Source organism: Enoplosus armatus, chromosome 7 (assembly GCF_043641665.1).
Source record: "Enoplosus armatus isolate fEnoArm2 chromosome 7, fEnoArm2.hap1, whole genome shotgun sequence".
Classification (NCBI taxonomy): Eukaryota; Metazoa; Chordata; class Actinopteri; order Centrarchiformes; family Enoplosidae; genus Enoplosus; species Enoplosus armatus.
Window position 1 is genome coordinate 179,667 of NC_092186.1, and position 14,323 is coordinate 193,989.

The window sequence follows — 14,323 nt, forward strand, 5'->3', positions numbered from 1 at the left end:
TTGATGCTGTTCTCAACTGTGCAGATTTACTTCGAACAGAACTGCTGCAGTCAAGGAATTTTTGGGCATTTTTTGCCTTTATTGGATAGTGACAGTGAAGAATGACAGGAAATGCAGGAGAGAGGGGGGAGAGACATGCAGCCAGAATCGAACCCAAACAGCTCGACCTATGTGGTATATGCTGTACTCGGTGAGCTACCAGGGCACCAGACAAAAAGGTTTTCAATGGATTATTCACAGTGTAAAAACTACTACAGGGCATGAAAGCCATCCATTAAATTTTTTGAAAAATAATCCTAACCCCTAAATCCGTTTAAGGTTTTTATCTTCAATCTCTATGAAACTCAATCCCTTAATTTTTTTATCCTTAAAAATTCCATTAATTAACCCATTAATAATATTATTATTGTATTTTAATGGGGTGCTTAATAAATTATATAATAATGGATTATTATATATAAAAGGTATTTTTGAATGGATACATGCACAGTTTAAGTAAAAATCCAAATACATGTGACAAAATACAATAAAATCCATCCCTTAATTTATAGCTTAAAAGAGCCTTAAAATTAAGGGATAGTTTTAATGCTGTTGGGTGTTCAACTCCTTAAAAACCACTTAATTCATGCAAATTATCCATTAAAAAGGGTAATTAATGTATTTCAATAGTATTTTAAGAGGGTAATTCAACAATTGTAATATATTAAGATATTTGAAAGGCTGTGGAAAACCCCTTGAAATTGTCCAAATAATATAAAATTAATTTTATTCTTATGTGTTCAGACATGAACAAGTTCATGTTCAGAGGGGGCTTTTTTTGGTATGGTAAATCTAAGGGCAAATAATCCATTAAACCCCTCTCAATGATCTGTATTACAGTCCAGTTTCCCCCTGCTTCCAGTCTTTGTACTAAGCTAGGCTAACCATGTCCTGGCATACTGCAAAATAAATCGATTTGACAGTTTCATACTGCGTACTACTATGAAAAGCAGTGTGCAGTATGTAGTCCATACAGCCATAAAAATTCAACTGAACTCTGTCTCCTCATGTCATTCTGAAGGAGACGGAGAAAATGTTTAGGGCTAGGTTTTCCTGCAGCTATCCTAAACCAGGTGAGATCAGGTGTTTCCACAGGTTCAATCCACGTCTTCCTCCTCACCTGTTTGTTTCTGTGAGGTGTTCACTTAACCGTCTGTTTCTATTAATGAGCTGTGAGGAGATCACTGTTCTGTATCTTTGTGTGAAAACTGAAGCTGAGGATGTTTGTGTTAAACGAGGCTCCTGGATGGTTTCTGATGTTTCTGTTCATGTTGATCTTTACATATTTTTGGAAAAATTAAAAAGGAAATAAGCGTGTTACCAAGTGAAGAGTCTTGTTCTTCTTATCATTTTATTTAAAAAACACGAGATTTCAAGATTTCAGTTAAAATGTTAAATTTAATCACCTGATTCTGACAAATATTAAAACTCATGTGAAAGGGAATTTATTTTACATGTTGAGATCAACGAGGATACATGATTAAAGTAAACATACCAAAAATGAAAAAAAAATGATAAAACTTCAGATCGATCAGTTCCTCTGCAGGTCATCGGCCAGCTGGTTGTAGTTCATCGTCCGCAGGATCATCTCAGTGACCTCCTTGGCCCCCTCAGCGTGATACTTCTGGACCATCAGGTCCACAGTTCTGGTTCTGTCTGCTGCCTCCAGTCTGCTAACGGGGATAGGATCAGTCTGCAGACTCAGGAGGCGCTGGAAGGTTTTTAAATCTTCCAACCTGAGAGAGTTCAACATGCTGAGCAGCAGAAGGGTCACATCCACCGACTCTGAGACACAAACTGACACAACAGAGACCACAACACTGGTTACACTGGATTCAAACTGGTTACACTGGATTCACAGAGACCACAATACTGGTTGCACTGGTTTCAAACTGGTTGAACTGAATTCACGGAGACCACATCACTGGTTACACTGGATAAACAGAGACCACAGTGCTGGTTACACTGGATTCATAGAGACCACCACACTGGTTACACTGGATTTACAGAGTAATGACTGTAGAAGCTGATTCTCATTTTCTTGCCTGTGTGTTTTTTTGTGGGGGAAAAGGAATTTACAGAGACCACAACACTGGATTCAAACAATTCAAACTGGATTCACAGAGACCACAACCCTGGTTGCACTGGATTCAAACTGCATTTACAGAGACTGCAACACTGGTTACACTGGATTTGCATAGACCACAACACTGGTTTCACTGGATTCACAGATGACACATTGGTTACACTAGATTCAAACTAGTTACACTGGATTCACAGAGACCACAGAACTGGTTAAACTGGACTCACACAGAGACCAGAACACTGGTTACACTGGATTTGCAGAGACCACAACACTGGATTCAAAAGGGTTAAATTTAATTCACAGAGACTACAACACTGGTTACAGTGGATTCACAGAGTCCACAACAATGGTCAAACTGGACAGACACAGAGACCAGAACACAGGTTATACTGGATTCACAGGGCAACCACAACACTGGTTACACTGGATTGAAAGTGGTTAAACGCAATTTACAGAGAAACCATCAAACTGGATTTACAGAGACTCACCAACATTACAACTTCTTTATCTAAACATACAGAGAGAAAAAACTAATTTATTCTCTAAGCTGATCTTTTTTGATCTCATCAATTCAATTCAATTCAATTTTATTTATATAGCGCCAAATCACAACAAAAGTCATCTCATGACATTTTACAAATAGAGCAGGTCTAGAGTCTTTATAACCTTTTTCTTCTTTCTTCTTATGACTAAATGATTCCAAATAAAATGTATTTCCTTATTACATCTGTATTAACTTCATAATTTTATTTGGTTTTAGATATAGTTTATCCTTTAAAACAGTAAATATGATATTTATGCCAACAGTATCTGATCATCTTGATTAAATAAATTATGTTTTTGAGGTTCTCATAAGTATTAAGATTATCTCAATAACTGCCCCCCCCCCCACCATCTCATTATCTTGTGGAAACAAACAGATAAAATCTGTCTTCTAAAGATAAACTTTCATTTAATGTTAAATCTGTTGAAGTGAATCAGTGACTCCTTAATAAGATGAAGGTGTGTTTGTGTTGATGTTACTATCACGGCTGTGCAAGCAGGGCAGCAAAGAACACGGGTAATAGGGCCCAAATGCAGATAACTGAGGCAGAGCTGATACAGTTTAATATTTAATCAATGAAATGAGGGGGACAAAGACCTAACAAATAATGAGGCAGTTGCGGGTCAAAACTGGGAAAGCTGTCCAACACAGGCAAACAAATCAGTCCATACAGTAAGGTCCAAAACACTGGCAAAGCAGGCAGAAACAGGGAGCCAAGATGTGTAACACACAGCAACATAACATAAAACAAAGGAGGTGAGCTGGTATAAGCAGTGAAGGGTGATGAGGTGCAGGTGAGCAGGTGACTGCAGGGCTGAGTGAGAACAGGTGTGTGGGTGAATGAGGAAGTATAGTGGAAAAGTCTGAGGGCATCTGGTGGACGGCTCGAGGGTGGCAGGTCTGGTGAGTTAAAGGAAAAAACATGGCCTGGGAGAAGTGAGCAGGAGCTGAGGGGAACTGAGGAAGAGACTGTGACAGTTACCTTGTGTACAGAGAACGGAGGCAGCAGCTGCAGGAAAATAAACACAGTGACATCAGAAAGTCTTCTTCACATTCATTAAAGGGTCATCTTTTATTACAAAAATAAACAGGAGCTCTGATGTGACTGCAGTGGAACTGGAGACCACAGTTTTTGTGTCCTCATTTATGAGGTCAAATAAACAGCTCAGGTCTAATGAACTGGTTCACACAACATGTGGTGCGACCGTTTCTAAATAAACAGTTTCCGCCCATTCTGAATGTATCTCTGCCTGTCAGTTGACTCGAAATATATCGAGAAGAAACTTCCAGGTGTAAAAAGGTGATTCAGATCCATTTAAAGGACACAACACACTGGGATTCAAAGCTTATTGAATATGATTCACTTCAGCTGGAATTTAACACAATTTAATACATAAAAACATCTTGTTGCTGTCATACATGACCAGAGAAATGTGTTTTACTATCACCAATTCAGGATGTTATAAAAGCAGCCACAAGGATTTCTTTGATATGTTCTTTTTTTATTTAATTTCATTATTTATGGGATGTTGTTTTTTGTTAAATAATTACTACTAATCTCAATAACTAATTTTAACGCATTCAAATCAGTTAACAGGTTAATTTCTAAATTCTTAAATGCTCATTTCCAGCTCTGTATTTTTATTCTGGGACACTACTAGAGTAGTTTTAACGCCCCCCTCCCTAAAGATATGAGGACTGAATGTGGTGAACTTCCTGTTTATCAGACCACAAATGAGACAAGAATTAAGTTGTAAAATAATAGATGTTACCAGAGCGGAGTGTTTCTGGGGACTGGGCCTCACTGATTACTGTACAAAAACACAACTTTATAATTTTATTCATTGATTTTGGTGAAACTCCATCATTTTATGGAGAAAATGTTTTCTGGTTTTCCCTCTGATGTCCTCCGGCTGCTCTGCCTCAACTCTCTGTGATTTACGGAGTTTCCTGATGGACAGAAAGCTTTAGAAAGTAACTGCTAACTGCTGCTAACTGTAGCTGCCATTAGCTCAGTTAGCTCTGAGCACCAGGGGAGTGTTGGTGTTTACACCGCCAGCGCAGGAGCTTTGGACCGCCGGGAGGACGAGGTTTTCAGTCCCGGGCTCCGCTACTACAGTTAGCAGTAGTTAGCAATGACTATAGCAACAAGTAAAGCCATCTGTCCATCAAGAAACTGACAAACTTTCTTTGAGACAAACTGAACAACCTGCAAACAGCTGAAGACTCGTCCTGAGCAGAGCGGCAGAATAACTCAGACAGACTGGGCGGATGGACAAGGCGTCCCTCTTCTTCGTGGACGTGCTGTCACTGCTGTGGCTGGAGCAGATGACCATATAAGGACATCCGTGTCTATCAACAGTTGAAACGTGTTCAAAGCAGTCTGAAGCTTTCTGCTCACAGAGATTACTTTTACATACGTTTACCTCATTATCTGAAACTTTGGCAACATCTGATGTGAACATCTGACACTGTAACATTATATATATATGACAGAAAATAAGGAAAAGCATAATTAATGTGTATACAGCTAGGAGATATGGCAAGCCACCGGGTGTGCACGTAAACATGTGCGAGTGTAACACGTATAGCAAAGCATCAACACCATTGGCTGGTAATAGACAGGTCAATGGTTGGTGTGCAAGTTAGTAATCTAGATGTACGTTAATGTAACACATTGAGTCAGGTGTGTAGACTCAAAGTTAATGCGCTCCAACTTGTCCCTCAGAAGTGTGGGCCTTATCGTGTTAAAGGCACTGGAGAAATCAAAGAACATGATTCTCATGATTGGGCAGGAAGTGCAGTAGATGTGAAGGGTGGCTGTGAGCTGACTGTTGTGGGAAGGGGGGAGAAGGTGGGGGTGGGGCAGTATGCAGGGGGTGCAGATGATGGGGGTTGCAGCAGAGTGGACAAATCTATTGAATAAGACGTTCAGATCATTCACCCACTTGCTGTCCCCCACAGGCTGGGAGTTGGGTTCCCTATAACCAGAGATGGTTTTAAGGCCCTTCCAGACTACACTGATGTTGTTCTGCTGCAGCTGATCCTCCATCTTCCTCGTGTCTCTGTTGTTACCATCCCTGATCCACCACTTCAGCTCCTTCTGCAGGTTCTTCAGCTCTTCCTTGTTTCTGGAAGAGGGCCTTTACCTCTTCTTTTGCTTGTCCGGGGTAATCCAGGGTTTGTTGTTGGAAAAACACCATACAGTCCTGTTGGGTATGGTATTTTCCACACAGAAGATAATATAGTCCGTTATGCAGTGTGTGAGACTGTCAATGTCCTCCCCATGAGGATCACAAAGTACTTCCCACACCATTGTGTCAAAACAGTCCCTCAAAGCCTCGTCAGCTTTATCGGACCATCTTTTCACTGTGCAAGAGACCGCTGGCTGCCAGGGGTTTGTATACAGGCCGGAGGTGCACCAGGTTGTGATCAGATCTTCCCAGGGGAGGGAGGGGTGAGTTATATGCCTCCTTGGTATTGGCAGAGAACAAGTCCAGCGTCTTAGTGTCTCTTGTGCGGCATGTGACATACTGGGTGAAGGTGGGCAGGGAGGAGGACGGAGAGGCATGGGTAAAGTCCCCAGAGATAAGAAGGAGGGCATGCGGCTGCTGTGTCTGCAGCCTGCCTATAACAGAGTGGAGAACGTCACAGGCCGCGTCAGCAGAGGGGGGAATATACGCAATCACAATAACATGAGTGATTTCCCTCGGTAGATAGTATGGCCTCATGCTAACGGCTAACAGCTCACTGTCCTTACTGCAGAGTTGTTCTTTAATAGTGATGTGGGAGAGATCTCACATTCCCCATGATGATCGATGGAAGGACGGGTTCAAAGCTCCTAGTGCGGTGCTTGGCTCCAGCACGATTTCCCTGTCTCCTCCTCCTCAGCTCACGGGGGACAAGTAAAGAGGAGAAAAACTCAATGGTGAGTGAGAGCTGCTGCAACAGGCTGTCATTAGTGCGGCGCCATTTTGTTTTTTGTAAAACAGCAGCTTGCATGTCCTTACTGCTGTGTAAAGTCACATGTGGGTTTTTGCGCAAACCCACTGAACCTGGTGGCTTGCTATATATATTAACATGTTGTGTTAGCATGACCTGATTAATGATCTACCTCTCAGCTGGACCACTTGCCTCCACACCACAGACTCTGTGGAACCAAACAGCCAGCCAATTAGACGGAGCGGAGCCACAAGACTCATCAGCTGCAGCTTCACCATCCTGACGTCAGCTGCCAGTTGCACCTGGAACGACGGCAGGAAGTTGTTGTAGTCACTGAAGTTCACAAACTTTGAACTCTGAAACAAAATAGAAACAGGTTTCATGTTTAATGTGATGAAGGAAAAAATGGAAATCTTCTGATGAAAATGAACTTGCATGTGTTCGCTGCTGAAATGTTGCAGTTAAAGATTAATACTGAAAGCACTGAAAGGAGTTGAAATGTCAGCTGAAGTGTACGTGACAGTTGAAGGGTCAGAGCAACTGTGAGTGATGAAAGCAGATGAAATGTAATGTTCTTACATTAGAAACAAAAGCATTTGAAGTGTCTCATAAAGAGTGACAGATGAAAGCAGTTGAAGTGTCAGTTGAAGCAAACCTCTGGCTGGATGAAAGTGACAGGCTCTCCGCTGAGTTTGTATGTCTGATTTGGGATCAGCTCACAGTCAGGTATTGTTTCCACATACTCGACTCTGATCCGTCGCTTCCACTCCTTCATCACCTGGAGATTAGATCAGATCGTGAGATGATTAATCAGAGAATACCAGATAAATAAAGTTTACTAATTCATTTCTAAACACGGGGCGGCTCTTTACTGCTACTCAGGTTGTTCAGTGTCTCACAGAAAGAGCTTTTTCTGTAGTGAAGGGAAGTAGGTAGGTAGGAGGTCGTTTCTTGATGGACAGATGGCCTTACTTGTTGCTAAAGTCATCGTTAACTACTGCTAACTGTAGCTGCCATGTGCTAGTTAGCTGTGCATCTAGCAGTCCTCTTTGGGCGGCATGGTGGCGCAATGGTTAGTACTGTTGCATGGGAGGGCAGAGCGGGTTGGGGATAAGATGCCCGGCTGAGACTTAGCTGTAAAGCGCTTTGGGAAACGTGAAGGTTGAAAAGTGAGATAATTTACCGTTTAGATATATATATACATATCTATGCTCTGAGTTAGTTGATTCTAACCGAACTGAGCTAATGGCAGCAGTTAGCAGTCACTTTCTAAAGCTTTCTGTCCATCAGGAAACTCTGTAAATCACAGAGAGTTGAGGCAGAGCAGCCGGAGGACATCAGAGGGAAAACCAGAAAACATTTTCTCCATAAAATGGTGGAACTTCACTAAAATCATTGAATAAAGTTGTGTGGTTTTGTACAGTAATCAGTGAGGCCCAGTCCCCAGAAACACGCTAAGTTACTGTTGCTGTCATGCAGTCAACCACAGCGGCTCAGTATGAAAAGGTGCGCTGTGCTCTTTAACTGATACCTTAAAAAAGAGCCCTAGACGTTTTTAATCAAGGTGAAAAATTATTGATAGATTTTTTTCCCTTTCAAAACACCTTAAACTGAGGTTTAAGGGGAAGGGCTTGCATGCCTGAGCTCTCAGTGGGCGGGGCTTGTGTACCTGAGTGAGGCAGACGTTCCTGGGCAGCAGTAGGACAAACAGCGAGCAGTAGCTCAGCTGAGAGAAGAGCAGCACGAGTCCGCTGATTGCAGCGCCGGACGCCGCTGACATCACCAGACCAAAACACGAAAAGCCTGAGACATCGACAATCACGTGTCCGTCTGTCACCTGACCAGGTGTGATGAAGTCCACGCTTTCCCCAGTGACGTGAGCTACAGACAGGAAGTGCTGACCGCCATCTGCAAGACAGAAAAACTTACCTTCAACCAAACTTTATTCATCCAAAGAGTCACTGAGAGTCACTGCCACACTACCAGCTGCTCAGTACTGTCTCTGTTATTGATTATTTTTGATCAATTCACTCACTGATCACAGAAACCACTTTAACCACTTGTTGCATTATTTACAATAATATAGCTAAAATAGCTTAAACTTCCACAAAAACACAGTCAAACCAGAAGAAAGTAACTAAAACCATTTCTTCATCTAAGCCATCAACTTGTCTCTTAGGCCCCATCCCAAGTAGGCTGCTTAAAGAGGTTTTACCTTTAGTCAGCACTTCTTTACTAGACATGATCAATCTATCTTTATTAACAGGCTATGTACCACAGTCCTTTAAAGTAGCTGTAATTAAACCTCTTCTTAAAAAGCCCACTCTTGATCCAGAGGTTTTAGCCAACTATAGACCTATATCTAACCCCTCCAAGATTCTTTTGAAAGCAGTCGCCAACTGTGTGACTTTCTACATGACAATAAGTTGCTTGAGGACTTTCAGTCAGGTTTCAGAGCTCATCATAGCACAGAGACAGCACTGGTGAAAGTTACAAATGACCTTCTAACTGCATCAGAGAGAGGACTTGTCTCTATACTTGTTTTGTTAGATCTTAGTGCTGCATTCGACACTATTGACCATCATATCCTATTACAGAGACTGGAACATTCAATTGGCTCAGGCCTGCCTGGACCAGCCCCTAGTTATGCTGCTATAGCCCTAGACTGCTGGGGGACTTCCTATGATGCACTGTGCTTTCCTCCTCTCCCTCCCCATCTTTACACATTCATGTCCCTCCAATGCATGTTACTAACTTTATATCTAGTTTCTTTGTGCTTTCTCGTCTCGCAGGTTCCTGTGGATCGTGGTCCTGGTATTATTATTAATTATTATTAATCATATCTCAGTTATTATTACAGCTGTAACTACTATTATCAGTCATATTTCCATTATTATAATCATAGTTGCTATGGCTACTGCTGGTGCTGCTTTATATCTCTGCCTGTCTGTCTGTCTGTCTGTGTCTCTATGTGTGTGTCTTTCTCTCTCTGTCTCTCTCTCGCCCACCTAGTGTCTGGTTCTGCTCAAGGTTTCTGCCTCTTTTTTCTTGCCACTGTCTCCATAGTGCGTCTCATGGTGGGAACTGTTGGTCTCTGTAATAACATTACAAAGAGTCGGTCTAGACCTGCTCTATTTGTAAATTTTGGCGCTATATAAATAAAATTGAATTGAATTGAATTGACCTGAGAGCAGCTGGCAGTGTGGCAGGTGGAGTCGGTGGAAACTTCCTGTCAGCAGGGTAAACCTGAACAGCGGTCCGGCCGGCCTCAGACCTTTAGAGGACAGGAAGTCCACGTCCCAGGGAACCGTCTCATAGACCACATCACCGAAACCCTCCAACAGCAGGCCAGTCAGACTGCAGCGGAAAACACCCGGCTGCCGGCAACGCAACCTGGAGGTACAACAACAACGACGACATCAATGGATTTCATTTCACTCCCAGCAGGAAATAAATTCTCTTGAATTTTTCAAGTTCAACTCTGATGAATTTCGACAGGTGAATTCACCCCGTTGACCAATAGCAAGCCGTCCTGACAAAGCGCATCTCTGAGTGGATAAACTGTGGAGACTTATTGTCCTGTTAGCGATCAAGCTAAGCTAACAAGCTTTATTGCCTCTCTTCAGTAACTTTTTGCTGAATGAAGTGATGAACAAAAGTAGAAAAAAAAACAGAGAGACGCTCAGAGAGATGTTGTGACTGACGGCTAGCATGTTAGCAGTTAGACTAAATGATGACATTTTAACTGGGACACGTTAGCTTTAGCCTCAGTCTTTTAGCATGTATGTACACATCATTGCATATTTAAGACCCTATCTGTGCTGTGAAAACAAAAGGATTCACATAGCAACAGTAACTAGGAGGCAGGGCTTAGTGAAGGGTCACTTATACATGAGCATGAAAAGCCCAGCTCTGGTTCTGTTCTGGTTCTGAGACAGACAGAGGTAAAGAGTGTGTTACCTGAACATGTTGCAGTCCTCAAGGACTTCAGGTGTGATCTCAACCTAAAAAGATCAAACCGATGATCAATCAAACACCTGAACTGAATTAACCAATCATCAGTCACCATCAGGAGTGACATCACAGTGACATGTACAGGTTGTGTTTGATGTGGTTACCACTGTTGTGTCTACATTCGTCTCCACTCTGATGTCAGTCGAGCTCTGTGATGTCACTGCTTCTAGTCGCAGACAGACACCTGCAGCAGAATGACATCATCACATCACCTGACCACACCTTCACTGATCAATATCAATAATTCTGATCAATCCCTAACCCTAACCCTGCGTGTCCAATACAGAGAAAGGTTCAATACAAGTTTAGCCTAGCACAAAGACTGGAGGCAGGGGGAAACTGTTAGCCTGGCTTAGCACAGTTTGTGTGGCCGTACTAAGCGTTGGGACGATCTTCAGCAGGACGTTCATGGCGGCACTCTCTGCCTCCTTGGGTCTGAAGCGTTTTCCCAGAAGTCTCTGCGTCGTCCACTGGTCTGGGTGCTCCAGCTGCTCTCCACCAATGGGAGGGCAGCTTTCTTCAGTCATGTGATCACTGACCAACCACTGGAAAGATTTGAGCTCGTCTGAAACCAGAAGCTCCAACATCTCTGTGAGGACAGACGTCTCTGAGGGATTCTGGGAAATAAAAGCAGCAGAGGAATGACATGCTGATGACATCCCACACATCAGGATCATGACCTCGGCCTCATGAAGCTTCTGTTCTTTGACACAGACACTGAAATAAAATGTGACAGGTGTTCAAAGGGGAAACCTGGTGGTTTTTAGACCTGATTTTCTTTAGACTCGACGTCTTTAGATTTTAAGGTCTTCAGATTTTATGGTTTTCAGTCAATCGTCTTTAGACTACAAGACTTTAGATTAAATGGTCTTTAGACCTGATGATCTCCAGACTAGAAGGTCTTTCGACTACATGTTCCTCAGACTTGATGGTCTCCTTTGAACCTCACTGAAACAGTAACATGGACTACAAACCTTGCCCATGATTGGATCATCTTCAAGCTCTTGCAGTAAGAACGGCTCTGACTGGCTGAGGGCCTGTGAGAACACCTCCTGGGCCTTGTCCCCCTTTCTCAGAATCAGGTCCACCAAAGCCCGGTTCTTGTCCCGGCGGACTGCATAGATGTTGACGGCCTCCCTGTTAGTGATGTTTAGGAACCTGTTGTCCTGCAGGGCATCCAGGATGGCATCTGGCCACTGCATCCTGTTGATCAGCTTCCTGCGCTGAGTTTTCACAAAGTCTGGATAAGGTTTTGTAGCCTGTCTAGGTCTTGGTAGGTCTTCGGTGTGGTTGATGTGGCAGACCTGATCATCTCGGCCAATCATTGTCAGGACCGCTGCCAACATCATCAGCGCCCCCTCCTCATGGTAACACCTCAGCATGGTTTTGGCAATGGTGGAGGCATCGGCAGAGTGGAGCCAGTATGGAGGGATGGGAGGGAGGTCCTGCAGGTAGGCCTGACTGAGACACCAGTGGACCCTCCACAGTTCCACCTCCTGCAGCCCCGACAGCTCAGACAGCAGCAGATCTTCCTGCACTGCCTCCGGTTCACTCTTCCAGGACTTAACACTCGCTCGTCTCATCCAGGTCTGTCGAAACTCACGAACCGCCTTTAACACATTACCCATGATTCCGTTTGACAGGGTTGAGTGCCCTCTGTCTAACTGACAGACTGAGAGAACAATCCTCCTGTAAGACAAGACGAAGGGACCAATGTAAAAATATGAGACATAGATAGACATTAACACAGGATATAAAAGAAACACAAGCTGATATAAAGACATAAAATGTGTTATAAAGAAAAAAAAATAAAACCAAACAAAGATGTTTTAAATTGATTATCTGATTATCTGCATACTTCAGGGGCTTTTAAGAGGTCAAAAAGTACATTAATTTAATAACTTTTGAATTCCTATCATGGGTCTACATGACATTAGGCAAAAGTGACACTAGATGAGGAAGTGGAGGTGATTGGAAGTGATTCCAACGGCATTTAATTCAATGCCATGTCTCAAAATAACCGAGGACTCCTATGCTAACTTTAGTCCCTCCCAAATTGATTGTGTTGTTGACAGTGCTGCAGGCTCAATGCGACTGACACTTAACTCTATTGCCCCTCTAAAAAAGAAGATAATAAAACAAAGAAAGTCAGCTCCATATAACACTCAAACCTGCAAATTAAAGCAAACAGCGCAGAAACTTGAAAGGAAATGGCGCTCCACCAAACTGGAAGAATCACATTTAATCTAGCAAGATAGTCTTAGAACTTATAGGAAGGCCCTTTGTAAAGCCAGAGCAGCCTATTACTCAACATTAATAGAAGAGAACAAGAACAACTCCAGGTTTCTCTTCAGCACTGTAGCCAGGCTGACAGAGAGTCACAGCTCTATGGAGCCATGTATTCCTATAACCCTCAGCAGTAATGACTTCATGAGCTTCTTTAATGATAAAATTCTAACTAATAGAGACAAAATTGATCACCTGCTGTCCTCAGGTGGTACCTTACCTTCAAACACAGGAATCAGAAACAGAAACAGCTGTAAAACCTGATATATATTTAGATTGCTTTTCTCCCATTGACCTTCACCAAATTACTAAAACCATCTCTTCATCTAAGCCATCAACTTGTCTCTTAGACCCCATCCCAACCTGGCTGCAAAAAGAGGTTTTACCTTTAGTCAGCACTTCTTTACTAGATATGATCAATCTGTCTTTATCAACAGCCTACGTACCACAGTCCTTTAAAGTAGCTGTAATTAAACCTCTTCTTAAAAAGCCCACTCTTGATCCAGAGGTTTTAGCCAACTATAGACCTATAACTAACCTTCCCTTTCTCTCAAAGATCCTTGAGAAAGCTGTTGCCAGTGTCTACAGTGTTTACAGTGAGTGAAGCTGGTTTCTTACCGAAGTGGTTTGTCCCTCCTGTTGATGATGATGTTTGTGAAATTAGACACAGCGGATGAGTGGTTTTCACCCAGAAATTATTCTTCAATTAATGTTTCCTGTTTGAGCTGCTACTGGTTTTAAAGGTCACTGGTGGGTTTTTTCAAAACGTTTTTAGAAACTATAACTTTCCATTACGACCACTGAGGTGAAGAAACAGCAGACATGAGACTGTTTAATGAGAACAGGTCGACTCATAAACCCCCATATTCATAAATAGATGTTTACAGACGACTATCATCAATAATAATCAATTCTTCCAGAATGATCAGATATTAAACTAAAGTTTGTTCATGTGAATTCACAAAACTCAACAAATGAAATGTTTTAAAGCCTCCACCAACCAGTCTATCAAGACTCATATAATATCTGTAGTGAAGACTTGAATAAAAGGTATAAAGTGTATTTTTTGTCTGAATGGGAGTTATCACTATATTGATGAAACACATATATGATTCCAGTGAATATACATTGTTGAACTGAGTAATGAAGGATTCTCATAACGGTAGTCTTAACAGGTACACATGTACTTGATTACTGTGACAGTGACCTTGACCTTTGATTTTAATCAATTCATCCTTGAGTCCAAGTGGACGTTTGTGCCAAATTGGAAGAAAGTCCCTTCAAGCATTCCTGAGATATTGTGTTCATGAGAAAGAGATGGACAGATGAACGGACTTCCCGAAAACATAATGCATCCACCCACAGCTGTCGCAGAATAAAAACATCTTGTACAGAGTCAATGTAGAAACAGA

General features: G+C 42.3%; 1 long non-coding RNA gene across 1 annotated transcript; it reads right to left on the reverse strand.

The window, feature by feature from the left end:
• Window positions 1–1,601: 1,601 nt before the first annotated feature.
• LOC139287282 (uncharacterized) lies at window positions 1,602–4,901 on the reverse strand. Its single transcript, XR_011597417.1, has 3 exons — window positions 4,879–4,901; window positions 3,652–3,678; window positions 1,602–1,836 (listed from the first exon to the last, which is right to left on the reverse strand). It is a non-coding gene; the product is annotated as an uncharacterized lncRNA (long non-coding RNA).
• Window positions 4,902–14,323: the final 9,422 nt, after the last annotated feature.